The sequence below is a fragment of the Colossoma macropomum genome, unplaced genomic scaffold, assembly GCF_904425465.1.
Source record: "Colossoma macropomum unplaced genomic scaffold, Colossoma_macropomum, whole genome shotgun sequence".
Lineage (NCBI taxonomy): Eukaryota > Metazoa > Chordata > Actinopteri > Characiformes > Serrasalmidae > Colossoma > Colossoma macropomum.
The window spans coordinates 1-13,901 of NW_023495530.1; the positions used below are offsets into that span (position 1 = coordinate 1).

Below are 13,901 nucleotides of genomic sequence, written 5' to 3' on the forward strand. Positions count from 1 at the left end.
CCAAGCCACATTCTGCATGTGTTACAACAGCATGACTGAGTAATCAGAGAGTGTGAGTGCTAGACTGCCTGACTGTCTCTAATTGAAAATGTGTGTCACATTGTGTAGTGCAAAATACAGCAAAGAAGACCCCACATGGTTACGTGACTGAAATCAACTTTCAAAACTGGATCAATCGGTGTCTTCGGCCCCCAAATGTTTATTAAGTGCTGTTAAAAGGAAAGGTTATGTAACACAGATGAGTCAAAAAAGTAAATTTATCATGTTTCTACTGTTCTCAATCTAATACAGGTCAATCAGAATGTACTAATAACTGATTTCTGTTTTTATTGTCATTGATTACACTGTCCCAACTTTTTTGGAATTGGGTTTGTATCTCATTTCCAGTACATGCCTGTAATTTAGAGGACTGTAAAAGAAAGCATTACTCCATTCTACATCAAATGAGTTCCAGTGAGTGTAGGTACATGGTAGGTGTATCTAATTAACTGCTAGCTCAGTGTATTTGCCTCCTTCTCCACTATCTGGCTTATCCGGTGAGGGCCAAGCTCGATGGTATAGATGATCCCCTTCCCATTTTTGTCCCTGTGAAATAAACATTACACACAAACCTCTTTTAGTAGTGACTGATGGATGAATGATTATTAATGTAAATGCCACTTTAAAAAGTTTGTAGATTTTATCATTTTATTTGAAACTTTTGGCACAAAATTAACTCCAAATTTGATAGCCTTTTTCTTTTTCACTCTAAAGTGTCTTGTCTGGCTAATTAGCTACCATGCTTGATCGCTGGCTGATATGACACAAAATACTGCAATGTTCTGAGCATATACTCACACCAATGTCTACATTTTTACATGATCATGTGTAGAATAAAAGAAAGCTTACATTTTTAAAACTTTTCAAATAAATGTTGATAGAATTAGCTAAATAACCAGCTTACGTCACCTTATGTCGAATTCGTCTGTTGTGTAATATGCTTGGCAACTTCATTTCGAAGAGAAAAGAATTTGTTAAATTGTGGCCTCAGCTGCAAATGTTAACAAAGACAGAGGATAACAGAAATAGAAAATTGGAAAAAACCTTTACATACTTGCATACATTTTATATTACAGCCTGAAACACAACAAAATTGTACTGTTTTTGCCAAGATTTCTCTGTTATGTTTGAAATTATGGTAAGTTTAGCTGCTTCCATGCTGACTGGATGAAAGTTATACACCTGGTACTTTTATGTTTACAAACATTCTGATTTAGTCTATGTGTTTAAACTGGAATTTAAGATGAAATTGTGGCCTAAATCTGCTGAGACAATCATATTGTTGTTACATACATTTCATAATTAATTGCGCATTAGAACCTGCATGTTTAGTTTTGGCAAAGCCATATAGGAAAGGGCTTTCGATGAGTAAAAGCTGTGTTAACATGTTAGTTGTCAAATGAAATCTGATGGCAAAAGCTCATGTTGAGCTGGTGTCTCAAGCTTCCAGGATCTTTCCTCATTGAAGACACCTATATATATATATATATATATATAAAGAGATTGACATTAGGCATTAAAATATGGTATACATTTATACGCAATGGTGTATGCTCTGGACACATCACACTCAAATTACTTTCTTCAACGAATCTTAACATCACAGTTTATGGCATGATCTTGACTTTTTGAATAGGATTGCACAGCAAAAAACACTTTCTCAGCACTTTTATTTCTGATTTCATTTGTAAGTGTTCAAACTGAGATTAAATGTTCACGTCACAAGCCAGTGTCAATCCATGGATTCTACACTGAGTTGCCAGTCTAGACTGACCTTGGCCATATAGTAAACCCACAAAATACATCTACATCACAGTTAGGTAACGCTTTCTTTTACAGTGCTTTGAGTTCTGGACAGTAACTAGTTAGGTATGTGGAACTCCACAGTAGTGTGTAATTTTAGGGCAAAATGAACTGCATAGTTCTGCAAAATGACATAAAATGACTGTATATGAAAAAAGTTCAAAGAGTTTTATGTAATATGTACGTGTTTATTACCTATGAACAAAACTGAATCTGGACTGTAAAAGAAAGCAAAGATTCTTACTGTGGTTTTGCTGGAATGATTGTATCTTTGTACTTTATGTTGGCATTTTATGCAAAATAACTTACCTAGAACTTTGAGGTGTTTCTGCTTAAACACATGACATTACTTACTTTATGTTTGTATTAAACACCTTATTATTCCAAGTAATTGAGTTTTTTGCTATGTGTATTATCTGCTTAATAGCTAGAATGTCATGCAATATAGTTAGACTGTCATGTACTTCACCATCATTTTACACAAAACAATCACACATTATTTTTGAGTTTGTGCCATAAATTTAATTAATGTTAATAATTAGTAATCATATCAGTCATTTCAGTGTAACTTAGTTCAGCTGTCTTAGCACTTACCATACTTGTAACCACAATAATTATCTAGTACTGTACAAACTTGATTCCAAAAGCCTGATTCCAAAGGTGGTAAGTTGAGACTCACCACTTTGCCAAAAATACATCAGCAAAATAGTCCAACCATTTTACGATTGCAAGGATTTTAAGTGTTTCACCCTCTATGTTGTATAATGTTATCAAAAGATTGAGGGAACCAGAAAATAGAAGACGTCTCTGTATGTAAAATGCAAGGCTAAAAACCACAATTAAATGTCTATAACCTTTGATCCCTCAGACGACACAGCATAAAAAACAGCATGGATCATTCAGATTGTCACTAACGTAAAATTCAAAAGCCAGAGTCTGACAGGTATGACATGCATTATTGGGCAACTTGCACATCTATGAAGGCACCTTTAATGCTAAAAGATTTATACACATTTTGGAGCCAGACATGCTGCCTTTTTAGATGTGATGTCCATGCTTATTTCAGTGTGAGAACACCAAACCACATTCCGCACGTTGCAACGGCATAACCACAGTGTGTGGGTGCTAGAGGGTGGAGGACATGTTTTTGTAAAATGCTTTTGCTGTCTACTCAAAGTGACACTCTTTTCCGATAACTGCATATGCTGTATAACTGTATAACTGACTTGAAAGTGAAAGAAACTTAGCAAGAGGATGTGGGCAAGTAAAAGACCTAACAGAAAGTATGGTATGTCAGTCATGTATGTGGGCCTATGCCAGTAAACCTAATCTTCCTTTTTATCTTGTAACTCAGCGGGTGTCTAGACTGCCCTGCAGAGTTTTCCTGCCATTTGCAATTAATATAAAAAAATGCTAGATAAAGTTCATTTTTATGTGTTTGTTTGTTTACAATGGTGCATTTTTCCTCTTACACAGGTCAGGGTTGGGGCTACCAGAACAACATTTCATTTTGTGCATGAGGTGCATTAATTAATAACAATTTTAAATAACTGACATTACTTTATAACAGACTATAAGTAGAAGTAGAAGTAATGAGCTTTTACTTCATAATTAACAAATCATACACTGACTAGGAATCATTATTAGTTGACAGTTACTTAAGTCTATTACTTTATCATTAATTCATGATGAACAAATAAAAACACATAAATTATAATTTTGCTATGTAACCTATTTAGCAGTAATTTTCTTTGTCATGTTTCACAAATGATGAATTATGAAGCCTATAATCTAAAATGAAGACAGATAAGTTTATACTTCTATCTATAAATATCCATAAGTCATTTACAAACTTTTTTTAACACTAGAATTGGTGGCATCATGGCTACATGGGAGGAGACAGAAAAGGGTGGAGCCAGGAACAGGACACTGTGACATCACTTACTTATGGGCTGCAAAGATAACTTTCATTTGTAAACTAAGTGAAAATAATATCATTTTAAGTCATTTGTAAACCACGATTTGACCATCAGACTGCTAGATAGTGAAGTGCGATTCATCACCCCAGAGAATGTTTCTACTGCTCCAGAGTCCAGTGGTGGTGTGTTTTACACCCCTCCAGCCGATGCTTGGAATTGCACACACTGATCTTAGGCCCAATTCCATTTCACCCCTTCCCCTACCACTTAGCCCTTAGCCCTCTGTTTTGTGCGTTCACCTCTAGTCTTGTGTGCAGCTGCTGGGCCATGGAAACCCATTTCATTAAGCTCCTGACGCACAATTCTTGTGCAGAGTGATGCAACAGAGGACAGCCCAGTTTTATGCACTACTTGCTTGAGCACTACTCTGTGAGTTTGCATGGTCTGCTGCTTTGTGGCTGAGCTGTTGCTGCTCTTGACACTTACAGTTAGCAGAGCAGACATTTCATAAACTGACTTGTGGCAAAGGTGCCATCCAGTGGCAGTACCATGTTTAAAGTCACAGTGCCCTCCAGAACAACCTGTTCTTATAATTAGAATGTGTGTCTGTCAGTGGTCTAATTATCATGAAACATTCTGAACACTGCCCTGTAGTAACTGTTACCAAATATTTATATATACAGTTTATTACTATTACTTTTTTTTTACTTCTTCTCTAACTCATGAACGCTCTTCCTATGCATGCAGTAGTAAGCCTTAAAAAGAAAGACAGAAAAAAGAGCATAGCAAAGGAATAAAAAAAGAGTATCATGGCTGAAGTTGAAACAATCCCAAACACCCCCATTTGGGACTATGTTGAAATGAACAAGTAAATGAAAGAATACAAGCACACATGTAACAGTGCTGTTCAGAACACAGCAGACACACTGTTTTAACTAGCTGTACCATTCGAGGAGGTACAGCAATACAGGTTTAATGCCATGCTATATATTCATATCGCTGTTGTCAGAAGAAAACCTTGTATCTCCAAAATGGTAACTTTACAGGAGAAGAAAAAAACATACTTTACTTTTAATGTGAGTCAATGGAACCAGAATTTGTTCCAAGTAATTTTGGGCTGTTTCTTTTGGTCCATTCATCATGAATTTTACATACAATGTAAAAAGAAACAGGCATTTTCAAATAATGTCAAAAACTGAAAAATGTCAAAATGGAGATACAAGGTTTTCTTCCAACAACAGCAATATATATATCTCCATTTTTGTTTTCCAGTTTTTGACATAATTTGATGAAGTTCATGATGAATGGACCAAAAGAAACAGCCCAAAATGACCCAAAATGAAAAAATCTGGTTCCATTGACTTACATTAAAAGTAAAGTATGCTTGTTTCTTCTCCTGTATGTATCAATTTAGATCAATTTAACCATAACATTAAAATATAAACTGTGTTTGCCAAACAAATACAGCTTTTTGACCATCTTTCAAGGCATCAGCGGTGAACATACTCAAGCTTATTATTACATCAATGTGTCGGCAGATGGCACTGTCAGTCTTTTAAACAGATACTGTAAGAACCAAAAGATTTTATGCAATTTTTACCATCCCTATCAAACATCTATGAAACTTGGACCAAAACAAAAAAAAAAACAACTACAAATAATTTAAATAAAGTGATTCAATTATTTGATTTGTATGTGTATCTTATTTCTTATAATCGTATAATTTGCAGAGCTCACACAAACACATCAGTATTTTCAGAGCATTTTTCTGAATGCTGTATATGAAACATCTCATGCAAACAGAAAGGCAAATGAATAGCAATAATATTGGAAGTATATACATTTTTAATGTGCTGAATAGATGGGCCATTCTAATGTCCTACTTTTGCAGAATTTTGAGTCAGTATAATGCCATGTACATCCATTACATCAATAATAAACTGGGTACCTTAAGCAGTGATGTCCATTGCAAATGATAACTGATTGGATGTGTGGAGAAGTTAGACCTATTCAGATTCCAGCAGCATTATTAGGTAATGCAGTTCATTTATCTTAGATACCAAAATAATGACACACCAGCCCAAATTTTGTCCATCCGCCAAAGCATTTTTCCCACCAAAGCTCCCACCAATCTAACCAAAATCCACCAAATTTGGCAGGAACCTGCCCAATCTGGCAACACTGCTACTCAATATTGTGCATGCAGGCAGGTACTACGCCCAAAGACATTTGGGCTAATTGGAGATGCTAAATGAGTGTATGTATGAGTGAGTGTATGTGTTTCTGCCCTGTGATGGACTGGCGACCTGTCCAGGTTGTTTCCTGCCTTCTGCCTAATGAACGCTGGGATAGGCTCTGGCACCCCCTGCAACCCAGGAGGATAAGCGGTTAAGACGATGATGAATGAATGAATGGAACAGGCAGATTCCATTGATGGTTTGGAGCTTCTTCCCTCAGAAAAGGGAAGAGAAACTTTGATTTCTTGGATTTTGGTGCACAAAAATGACCAAACATCAAATCAAAATAATGTGGCAAACATTTATTTATTAACTGAGTAACAAATAGAAGTAAGTTTAAAAAAATCCTGCTCTTTTCAGCCCCTTCTTGTCAGGGGCATGTTAACAGGAACGGCCACTATATACGAGACAGCGCCATCTAGTGTTCTGGCTTTGGAATTGAATGTAAACTGTGGCTTTAGAATAAGAGTACCCCTATAAAGGGTTTAAAATGGTTTAAAATTAGCTTATTAATGGTTATTAATTAGGTTATAAACACCCTAAAAAGCATGAATAACCAGCTAAAACACATTAATAAGAAGGGCAAAAGTGAGCTGTTATATTTAATAAACATAAATAAGTTATAAAGCTGACAGGTTCAATTCTGACTGATGGAAAAGACAAATGATGATCAGTAACCAGCAACATCTGAGCTTTCGCAGCATAGATGAATGTGTGTTTACTATTAGGCAAACAACAGACCACTGTTCCCCTTGTATCTGCTGTAACTGCTTATTAATTTTTAATGTGTGTATAAAGTAATAACGTTAGTGTAAAACTGGGCTCAGCCCAGTTTTCCCTGCACAGTTAGCTAAGCGTACTGAGTGCCGAAGAACTGTTCAGGTGGGGGGGCTTAATGGTGTAGATATCTGCTGATTGGCTCCACATTTGCATGACCTTTTCAAAAAGGTTCTATATAGAACCATCTACGCCACATTCTCCGTCAATCTGAAGAACCACTTCATCATGCAAAGGATTCTTTGAGTGTTAATGGTTCTATAAAAAGAAAACAGCATGCAATGTTGATTAGGGGGTTTCACAGCCAGGGCACAGCAAAAAAAAGTCTTATTTTCACTCATCGGGCAAGAAAGTAAACCCTGTATAGCTTGACCGGCCTGTTTGACCTCACGTCCCAATTGCCCTTAATTCGTTCTAATTTAATTTTGATGACCAGTTTATTAAAGGGAACCAGTGTGTCCAAACAGATGAACAATTTTTCATGAAGGTTATTAGGGTAAGACTAAGTCCAGCCTGTCAAAAATCAGCTCACACTATGAACTGACAGATTAACTTGTTTAGTATAGAAAGTATTCAAGTAAAACGAAATGTTCTCATTGTAGTATTTAAGAGCTGATTTTCCGGTCTTGGGCTACATTGCGGTTCAAAAGATGAATCACCCAACATTTTAGTTGGACTGGGACTGATGTATAAGCCATGATGAACTACAAGTAAAATATATCATAGAATTATAAACTGAATTATATATCATAGAATTATAAAGCACAGTTAGCCAACCGAGTGCCAAAGAACACAGTCAAAAGACATGCAGTCAAGCTAACTAGAGATGCTAAATTGCCCCTAGTTGTGAGTGTATGTGTTTCTGCCCTGTGATGGACTGGCGACCTGTCCAGGATGTTTCCTGCCTTCTGCCCAATGAGTGCTGGGATAGGCTCTGGCACCCCCTGCAACCCAGGAGGAGTGGTTAAGATAATGATGAATGAATGAATGGAACAGGTAGATTTTTCTGTTTGACCTCACGTGAGGTCAAACAGCCTGTCAAAAATCATCTTACACTATGAACTGACAGATTAAGATTAAGATTAAGATTTTAGAGTTGGGCTTAATCTGGGACTGATGTATAAGCCAAGATGAACTACTAGTAAAATATATCATAGAATCAAAATGACACAAAAATGACTCCTATATGGTCATTTTATAGTGTTTAGTTACTGATCTCTTAAAGTAACATATTTTATGTTGTTAGATAGCCCAGATGGACTAGCGTTGCACTCTTTCTTGCCTGAAACCAGGTAGGTCAACTATCAAAAGAGGAAAGAGTAGCACTTTAGAATAAGACTAACGTTATTACTTTATACACACCTTAAAAATCATTAATAAGCAGTTACAGCAGATACAATGGAAACAGTGGTCTGTTGTTTGCCTAATAGTAAACACACATTCATCTATGCTGCGAAAGCTCAGATGGTGCTGGTTACTGACCATTGTTCGTCTTTTTCCATCAGTCAGAACTGGACCTGTCAGCTTTATTACTTATTTATGTTTCTTAAATATAACAGCTCATTTTTGCCCTTTTTATTAATTAGGTCTAAACACCCGAAAAAGTATGAATAACCAGCAAAAACACATTAATATTTTATAGGGGTAGTCTTATTCTAAAGCCACAGTTTACATTCAATTCCAAAGCCAGAACACTAGATGGCGATGTCTCTTATATAGTGGCCATTCCTGTTAACATGCTCCTGACAAGAAGGGGCTGAAAAGAGCAGGATTTTTAAACTTACTTCTATTTGTTACTCAGTTAATAAATAAATGTTTGCCACATTATTTTGATTTGATGTTTGGTCATTTTTGTGCACCAAAATCCAAGAAATCAAAGTTTCTCTTCCCTTTTCTGAGGGAAGAAGCTCCAAACCATCAATGGAATCTACCTGTTCCATTCATTCATTCATCATCATCTTAACCGCTTATCCTCCTGGGTTGCAGGGGGTGCCAGCGTTCATTGGGCTGAAGGCAGGAAACACCCTGGACGGGTCACTAGTCCATCACAGGGCAGAAACACATACACTCACACCCAGTGGGAATTTAGCATCTCCAATTAGCCTGACTGCATGTCTTTGGACTGTGGGAAGAAAACCAGTGTAGACATGGGGGGAACACGCAAAGTCCACACAGAAAGGACCCTGGTCGCCCGGCCGGGGAATCAAACCCAGGCCCTTCTTGCTGTGAGGCAACAGTATAAGAATTAACAATAATGTTAATTCAGTAGAAAGTCATCTTAATTTTACTATTCACCCCTTGATAAAAGGAAATTTAGGTTATCAAAATATTCTCATTATTATTTCAATGCTGGTAGTATTTTCCGATTAGATCATTTAGGCTATCAAAATCCGGCCTATGTCTTTTGTAGGGCACCACCTATAAACATGCACTATGGTAGGACATTTTGGGCAATTGCGGTTCGCTTTAGAGGGCAACTCCACCGATTTTTCAAAATTTCTACATAATTAGATGGATGAGATGTAAACAGAGTCATTCAGAGTGGTTTGGTGTGAAATGCTCTGTTCTAGACAAACTCCAGAGTCAGAATTGTTCACAGTGGTGGTGATAGGAACCAGACGTCCACCTCTAAAAGCACCCTCACAGAAAGTTAGTACATGAAATGGTTAGATATATGCTGCCTAAAATCTGACACATCTTATGATAATCTTGTGATATGGCTCAAAATATTTTTTAATCCACTTATTTGAATCCATTCAGGGGGGTACATGCGGAGGGGTACATGTAGGGCGTTGCAGGGCAAAATATGCCCCAAATAAAATGCCTTTCTTAAGATTTACCACCTTTAACCATCATCATTACATGTAAAAATATATATTTGGATAGTAAATAAAATGTTTATATTTATGTTGTAGTCATGGCGACCCTTGGTTCCTATCACCACCACTGTAAAGACATTTGTAAGTGTCTTTACAATTAAGCATCTCACATCCACTCTGCATAAGCATGTTTCTATATCTCAAGGGCTGAATTATTCAAAATATGTATTGGTGGACGTCCCCTTTACGCCTAGACCTCCAACCCAGCTGGTGGCGACGGCGAGCAGATGTTACTGTGTTGGGCTCCACGACGAAGAAGGGCTATTAAAAGTGAACACGCGAGGGTTTCCGTCCTCTTGGAAGAGAAGTAGCCCACGTGTGAGTGACCTGCGGTCAGCAGAGCTCTTCAGCATGGCTTTCTACCTCCTCTGCTCCGCGTAAGTGGTCAGTCACCTGCTCTGGTGCTTTTATACTGCCGTTGTTCTTTGAAGTTCGCTGAGTTTGTACGTCACAATAGCCCGTAACTATAGGAACTTCAGATGTGGCCGCGCGTGCTTTCCCTGCGTCACAATGGATTTTATTAGAGCGTTTTCCTCGAGTGCGCGTCGCTTGTTGTAGCTGGAGCTCGATTATCTTAATTATCTTAATAAATATTAGCGTTTTGTGGTCTTGTGGCGTTTTTTATTGTCTTCATTGGCTAAAATATGCTTTTACTCGTCTGTTCTGTCTCTCTACTCTCATACTAGCTTTAGCCTTTGTGCTGGCTATTCTGATTAACTCAAGCCTCCATGGACAGTTTTGGTTTTGACTTATGATCTAAAAGGTCTTCCTGACCTTCTTTTGCTCCTGTCTTACTTTCCTTCTTTAGGACCTCTCTTGAAGGACCACGTGGCTTTGGATGACTAGCACTCAGCCTGCTGGGCCTCTTGGAGAGACTGTCTACACAAATGAGGGCTGTTTCACATGAAGGTGAGTTGCCTCCTCCTTTTTTATTGCAGTGCTGCCTTTTTCACCCTAATATTTCATAGAAAATACTTCTGAACCGCTGATGACTAATCTTACTTTTTCTGACACCTCGTATGAGCACTGAACAGCAGTGCCTGATTCGGAGTTACACTCTGAGGTTCATGAAGCTGCTTGAACTTCTGGCTGTTTATTAGTGTACGATAAATGTTCAGATTGTTTTAGGCTTTTGTTTTTCTCCAAACAGGTGCGTGTTTGCACCATGGGCTGGGCTGTGGCCAAGGGTGACGATACCCGAGGTCAGTAGCGTTGATGTTTGGATGAGTAGTTGCACTCGGCTTGCCGGGCCTGTTGGAGAACCCATCTACACAATAGATGAGGGCTACTTCCAATGAAGGTGAGTTACCTCATCTTTTACTGCAGTGCTGCCCTTTTTACCCTCATATTTCATAAACACTTGTGAACCGCTGATGACTAATCTTACTTTTTCTGACACCTCGTATGAGCACTGAACAGCAGTGCCTGATTCGGAGTTACACTCTGAGGTTCATGAAGCTGCTTGAACTTCTGGCTAGTGCTTATTTGCGTACAGTTCATGTTCAGATTGTTTTAGGCTTGTTTTTCTCCAAACAGGTGCCTGTTTGCAGCATGGACAGGGCTGTGGCCACTGGTAACCGTACCTGAGGTGATTAGCATCGTTTAGAAGACTAGTAGCGCTCTGCCTGCTGGGCCTTTTAGAGAACCCATCTATGCAATAGATGAGGGCTGCTTCAAATGAAGGTGAGTTACCTCATCTTTTATTGCAGTGCTGCCTTTTTTACCCTAATATTAAAAAAAAACGCTTCTGAACCGCTGATGACTAATCTTACTTTTTCTGACACCTCGTATGAGCACTGAACAGCAGTGCCTGATTATGAATTACAGTCTGAGGTTCATGAAGCTACTTGTGGCTATTACTTATTAGTGTAAACTTGATGCTCAGATTGTTTGTCTTTTCCAAACAGATTAATGCTTAGCATGTGTTTTGTAGGTTTGCAGATTGTAGGCTTATGTTTGTGTTCTTTGAACAGGTTCCTGTTTTGAAAGGCTGTGGCTGGAGGCACGCAATGCAGGAGGTGAGTGAGGTTGCTGTGATGTGCTGTGCAGAGTTGTTGGGCTGTTAATTTCATGGTAAAGCAAGGTTTTGCGTGCATGCTCCTTGCAGTGCAAGATTATATATCAAAAAATATAAACAATGCAATCTGAACACTTCTTTGTTTTGCACTTTGCCTGGTTTTTCATAGCTTCAGTAGAATTAGAAATGGTAGGACGTCTGCATGGCTGTGAAATGCAGTGATGAGGATTTGTTTGTCTGGTCCTTGGTCAAAGGATTTGATGATAAACTCTCTCCCTGATGCATTCTAATGCTGTGCAACTGTCTTCCAATAAAGAGTATGCTTAATTCTTGAAGTATTGAGACGTTTTTAATTTTATTCGAATTTGTGTTCACAGGTTTATCGGAGTGCCTCCTTTGACTGATGCATCCAGTTAATGGTGAGGAGCTTGTATTGTTGGCTATATTATGTAATCAAGTAATACCGGCCTTGCACCAAATGACTTTTCTTGCATTTTCACTGGCAAATTTCCAAAGTTGGAATACAGTCATGAGCGTCTTGCTCGCATCATCTCAGTTGTTTAGTGTAAGGTGGTCAGGATGGCTGTCTTAAGTGTCTTTAATGCTATTGCCGGCCTTACACCAAACGACTTCAAGTGATTTCACTGTCGCAGACAAATATCCATGTAGGAGTAAAATCATGAATCATGAGTTGCGCCGCGATCATTCGGTGTAAGGTGGTCAAGATGGTCGTCTTAAGTCAGTCTTTTTCTCGTCCTGATGCTGCGACAAAATCGCTGCGATAAATGTTTAATATTATCGGAAGTTTTATGTCTTGGCTCATGCGAATAGTAACGTGCCGAGAGAGAATTATTGAATCAATTTTTTTTTTTCTGTTTTGTTACAGTGGTTTCTTATTTTGTTTGTTCATTTAGTTCATGACACCCAGTCAACAATGCTGAATTGCTGCATGTTGTGCTGATGTGAATCTTTATCAAATTACAAGAGTAACTGCACATTTTACAGGTTAATTAAAATTCTGGGTGATGATCTGCCAGAGTATACAGTTGTATAGTGAACTAATCTTAGCACCAGATCTTTACACACCCAGCCAACGTATCTTCATCTCTACCACTATAGAGTGGAAGGAAAAGTGTTTATCTGCTTGTAAATTTCCACCAGGTGCATGATGGGGAATAATCTCAAAAATCTAGATGCAGTCTTGTAAACAGTGACACTGCAAGATTCCTAGTCTTTGCAAAATCAGTCTCTGACTAAAAACCGTGACACTGTCTTTAGATGTGAGAGTGTCAGACTTCAGTCTTTCAAAAGTCTTTTCAAAGTCTTCTAGTGTGTGGTTAGCAACTAGAGTCAATTTAGTCGCAGACTGATTTTTGCAAAGACTGGCGATCTTGCAGGGTCACTATTTGCAAGACTGCAAACTAGATTTTTGAGATTATTCCCCATCATGCACCTGGTGGAAATTTCCAAGCAGAAACCCTTTTCCTTCCACTCTATAGTGGTACAAATGGTAAGATGCTTTGGCTAAGCATGTAAAGATCTGGGGCTCAGAGCAGTTCACGGTAGAACTGTATATTCGGGCAGATCACCCAGAAATGAATTAACCTGTAAAACGAGCAGTTACTTTTTAAAAAAAATTGACAGATTTGCACACCAACAAAACATGCAGCGGTTCAGCATTGTTGACTGGGTGTTATCAACTAGACCATGAAACAAAATAGAAACCAGTGTAACGGAGATGAGAAGAAAATAAGCATTGATTCTTCAGTAATGCTATTCAAGTCCTCTGCACAAGCTTGAGTGTAAACAAGCCACTGAAGACGTTTTCTGACACCCATGATTGCTGCCCTGATTTCAAGGCCTGATGGACATGATGCAGGCTTTACTTTTGGTTTTGTTGTGAATGCTGTTAAATTAATTTTGCCTTTGCAGGTGGGGGTTCCTGAAGCAAGATGGGAACCAAGCTGTGTTGCTGGTGAAGAAGACTCTTGGTTTACCAGAAAAACGACAAACACGTAGCCCTTTTTAGCATAGACAACACTTGAATGCGTTGTTCAGTGTAATACTTAAAATGACCCATGTCTTTATGAAATAAATTGTCACTGTACGTAATGTGTCTGAGGTTTCAATGTGCCGTCTTGAGTCTGTAGAAACTCACTAAATTTGGGTGCTATGCTTTACTCTGTCAGATTGGAGCAAGTAAAGGGTTAAACTGAGATTGGGTCTGTTT

General features: G+C 38.3%; 1 long non-coding RNA gene and 3 other non-coding genes across 7 annotated transcripts; all 4 read left to right on the forward strand.

The window, feature by feature from the left end:
- Positions 1–9,902: 9,902 nt before the first annotated feature.
- LOC118802329 lies at positions 9,903–13,783 on the forward strand. 4 transcript variants are annotated; one of them, XR_005006652.1, is made up of 7 exons: positions 9,903–10,031; positions 10,463–10,563; positions 10,805–10,954; positions 11,191–11,337; positions 11,628–11,672; positions 12,049–12,090; positions 13,604–13,783. It is a non-coding gene; the product is annotated as an uncharacterized LOC118802329 (long non-coding RNA). The 4 variants fall into 4 exon arrangements; XR_005006650.1 differs by having other exon boundaries at positions 9,911–10,038; XR_005006651.1 differs by lacking the exon at positions 10,805–10,954.
- LOC118802342 lies at positions 10,635–10,721 on the forward strand. Its single transcript, XR_005006654.1, has one exon. It is a non-coding gene; the product is annotated as a small nucleolar RNA SNORD60 (small nucleolar RNA).
- On the forward strand, positions 11,020–11,106 carry LOC118802344. The gene has a single exon (XR_005006655.1). It is a non-coding gene; the product is annotated as a small nucleolar RNA SNORD60 (small nucleolar RNA).
- LOC118802341 lies at positions 11,405–11,491 on the forward strand. The gene has a single exon (XR_005006653.1). It is a non-coding gene; the product is annotated as a small nucleolar RNA SNORD60 (small nucleolar RNA).
- Positions 13,784–13,901: the final 118 nt, after the last annotated feature.